The sequence below is a fragment of the Chrysochloris asiatica genome, unplaced genomic scaffold, assembly GCF_000296735.1.
Source record: "Chrysochloris asiatica unplaced genomic scaffold, ChrAsi1.0 scaffold00029, whole genome shotgun sequence".
Lineage (NCBI taxonomy): Eukaryota > Metazoa > Chordata > Mammalia > Afrosoricida > Chrysochloridae > Chrysochloris > Chrysochloris asiatica.
The window spans coordinates 24,208,441-24,212,939 of record NW_006408547.1 but is presented as its reverse complement, the minus strand read 5'-3'; the positions used below and the strand labels follow the sequence as shown (position 1 = coordinate 24,212,939).

General features: G+C 40.7%; 1 pseudogene; it reads left to right on the top strand.

Moving 5' to 3' along the window:
- Positions 1–3,960: 3,960 nt before the first annotated feature.
- LOC102836035 overlaps positions 3,961–4,499 on the top strand; it is a 20,627-nt pseudogene continuing 20,088 nt past the window's right edge.

Below are 4,499 nucleotides of genomic sequence, written 5' to 3'. Positions count from 1 at the left end.
AGTTGTTAGAACAGAACAAGGGGCTACAGAATGGTTTAAAATCAGGAAAGGTGTGTGTCAAGGTTGTATCCTTTCACTATACTTCTTCAATCTGTATGTTGTGCAAATGATCCAAGAAGCTGGACTACATAAAGAAGAACATGGCATCAGGATTGGTGGAAGACTCATTAACAAACAACTTGTAGTATTCAGATGATGTAACCTTGCTTGCTGGAAGCACAGAAGATTTGAAATACTTACTGATGAAAACCAAAGGTTTTTATATTGATTGCACCCCTATGGAAAGAAAATGAAAAGCCTCACAGAGGTCTCAGTACATAACATCATGATAAACAGAGAAAAAATTGAAGTTGTCAAGACTTCGTTTTGCTTGAATCTACAATCAACACTCCTGGAAGTAGCAGACATGAAATCCAACAACACGCTGCATTAGGCAAATCTGCTGCAAAAGACCTCTTTTAAAGTGTGAAAGAACAAAGACGTCAATTTGAGATCTAGGGTGGGCCTGACCCAAGCCATGATATCTTCACTTGCCTCATAAGCATGTGAAATCTGGACAAGGAATAAAGAAGACCTTAGCAGAATCCATGCATTTGGATTATGTTGTTGGCAAAGAACACGAAATGTACTATTGTTGTTGTTAAGTGCTGTCAAGTCGGTTCCGACCCATAGGGACCTTGTATAGGGTTTCCAAGAAGTAGCTGGTGAGCTTGAACTGCCAACCTTGTGGTTCAAACCAACTTTGCAGTCCAGTTCATTAACTTGAAGTGCCACACCAGGCCTCCGAAGGTACCACGGACTGTCAAATAGCAAATGGAGCTGCCTGGAAGAAGTACGGTCAGAATACTCCTTAGACGTGAGGCCGGTGAGACTTGGTCTTTTATACTTTGGATATCTTGTCAGGAGACATCAGTCCCTGGAGAAGGATATCATGCTTGGTAGACGGTTAATATAAAAGAGAAAGACCCCCAACGAGATGTAGCGATACAGTGGCTGTAGTGATGGGCTCAAACATACAACAATTGTGAGGACGGTACAGACCAAACAGTGTGCATAGCGATGTTGTGACGTAACAGCACGTAATAACATTAACAGAAACATTCCTATTTGATTTGGTTCTTTGCTTTTTTGAAACATGAGACTGTACTTCCTTTCACTTGGAGTTCCTGCCAAGGAACACATCTGAACAGGGCATTACCTAGGCTCCCAGGCATCCACTTAAGCTGTCTGAAGGTGTCAATCATTTCCAGCTGGTCACCAAACATACTTATACGTACCAAGAGCTTGATTCAGGTGCCAAATCCAGCACGTTCAACGAGCTGTGAGTTCCAGAAACTTAAACACATCAGCTGGAAATGTTCTGGATGAGAGACTGTACAGGAACTTATTACTGTTGTAAAGTGCTGTCGAGTTGGTTCCGACCCATAGCGACCCTGTATACAGTTTCCAAGGAGTGGCTGGTGAGCTCAAACCACCAACCTTGCACTCCAAACAGACTTTGCAGTCCAGCACTTTAACCCATAGCGCCACACCAGGACCCCCTAGGCATGACCAAATTCAACATGTTGTTTACGAAACAAGAACAGTAATACATTTATTTCTAACTGCCACATGGGGCATCAAGTGAAATGCTATGTATAAAATTAGTTTGAATTCCAGCAACTGCTCTAACGTGCAAGGTATGATGTGTAAGGTATTTCTACCTCTCTCCTTTGGGTGTTTTAAGTCCTTCCCCTTTTCCATAAACACAAAGGATTTAGTGGCAGAACAGTGATTAATTGCTTGGCTGTGAACCAAAAGTTCTGTGATTCAAACCCACCAGCCTCTCCTTGGGAGAAATATGTCCCAGTCTGTTTCCCTAAAGATTACAGCCTCGAAAACCCATCCATGAGACAGCTCTACTCTCTTCTACAGCATTGTTAGGAATTCAAACTGACTTGATGGCAATGATTTGTTTGTTTTTCTATAGCGGTTGGATAATAATAAATATAGAAGAAAATCATCAAAAACTAACAACATCAGGGAGACAGAATAGCAAACTATTCTCAAAATTAGACTCTACCATAAATAAAAATGGAAATGTCTTTTTTTCCTTATCATAGTGTCAAGCACATTCCTGAGAAATTAAAATGCCTGCTTTTTTGTATTTACCATCTAAGAAGGACAACAATACTTTAGGAGTTATTTCTGTGGTCCAAAAGACAAAAACACTAAAGGACTAAGTGTGAACGTACAGTTAAGGAGTAATAGTTGTGTGATACACACATGTTGGCGTTCATTGTTTTTGTGTCATGAAAGGTAAGGGATGCATAAAAGAATAAAGAAGAAAATGTTCTGATCTTGGGAGTGGCAGTGTTGGTGGTGGTGTGCTGTGGAGTCCATTCTGACTCATAGCGACCCCGTAGAGGGTTTCTGAGGCTGCAAATATTTACAAGAGCAGAAAGCCTCTTCTTTCTTCTGTGGAACAGCTGGTAGTTTCCAACTGCTGACCTTGCAGTTAGCATTCCAACTCATAACCCACTTCACAATCAGGACTCCTTTATTTGTAGCTATTTTGGGGGGAAATGTGGGGAAAGGTATGGAATAGGAATCTCTGAAGAAGTAAATAAATTATCCTTTACTTTCTAATCTTGAAATCTTGTTATTGTGGAAGCAACCACCTGAAATCATGTTTGGAAGTCAGTGAGGATGTGAATGATAAACACAAGACATTACCACAATTCTAGAAGCAACAAAGGTGAGGCCTATACTAAAATATTTCACAGGTAACAACTAAGTTCCTCTTACGCAGGACAGTTTTTTTCTACTTCTGGTTAATGTAGGGAGGGATAGGGAAAGTCTTTTGGAATTGACTTTTAAAAGTTTTAAAGCCTTTTGGTCTCATGATCCAAAACCTGTAGTCTTGCTGAAAAGGGTCATTTGCTCAGAAGGATTTAAGATAAGAGCTGAAAGACTTTTGTGTTTTCCCATCTCAAATTAAGAGCAAGTTCAGACATCCTCCTATCATTAAAGTTTATCACTGAAAATTACTCTCCACTTTGAAATCGCCTACCGTATTCGGACTTACTTCCTTTTACATCTTGAATTTCTTTCTCTGTCTGCCCATTTCTTCATGTTTTAGCTAGAAGTTTTGAAGAAAAAAATGGCAATTACTAATATGAATTCAAACTGTACAGAAATATGAAGAAAATAATCTTTCAAGTCAAGTTTTAACAAGGTTAGTCACTCTTTCATATCTGTTTTTTGTGTGTACATTACTATGTAGTTGAGGAACCTGGAGTAAATAGCTCAGCCTCTTCCCATGGCCTCTGTGTTCTCACCTGTACATTGAAGGTGTGGGGTTCTGTGATCTCTCAAGGGTTTCTAGTTCACTGCCCGCCCCACCCCCATACCTCCCTCCATACTGCCTTACAGTACACTGGAATCTCTCCCAAATAAGTTGCTGGCATGAACCTTGCCCATGATTCTTTGCCTTTGCTTTCTCGAGGGAATTTAGCCTGCTCTGGGACCACTAACTGGAAGGTTGGCAGTTCAAACTCACCAGCTACTCCTTGGAAACCCTGAACAGAGTCGCTATGAGTTAGAGCTGATTCTACGGCACCTAACAATGACAAGGAGTAACCCTCAGTTAGTAAAAAATTAGAGTTTATGTATAAAAATCTAGCCCTCTGGCCCCGTGGTTGGGATAACTCTCTGAAACATGTCACCAATAGATTCCCAGAGCTCCTTAGCAGTTACTATATGACTCCGATAAAACACCCTCACCACCCACCTGCACTGCCTCCACTTATTTCCCCACTACCGTTAGGTGTTTTCTGGGACCCTCCCCAAATAACCTCAGGATTCAGGAGTTTTCAGAGGAATCCTTTTCTTTTAGTCCGCTCCTGGAGGAACTCAGGTGGAGATACTGATCTTATGAATTTATGATTAGAAAACAAAACCTGAAGCAAGACCTAAGAAATGGCTTACTGCTCACGAGAAGCAGACAGTGCACAAGATGAGTCCTTGTCTTTTGACAAAGAAGCTGTGAACACCTACTGGAGTCAAGTGAAATACGAGTCAAGGTGAGGGACGTCCCCTGGCTAAAGTCAAGAAATGAAGAAGGACAATGAATGAAAACACATAAGATATGTTGAAATGATATCTGATAAGTAAACTGATATCTGACAAGGGTGTTAAGTCCATCCAATGGGGGAAGAATAGTTTCTCTGACAAATGGTACAGGGGCACCTGTATTTCCACATGTGAAAGGATGAACCTTTACTTCACACCACATATGAAAACTAACTCAAAGACCTAATGCTAAAAACTAAAGCAATCTTGCAGAATGTGTTCTTTGGTTGTTTAAATGATTATAAGTTCCTGAGTGTTTTTGTGTACACCCCTCCCTTGCGCCACACCCCCAAAACCAGAAGGAATAGAAGCAAATACTGTTGAATGATGATGCACAGAGGAGATTGTATTCATTGCAATGAAACAATGAGTGTAAAACTGATGTT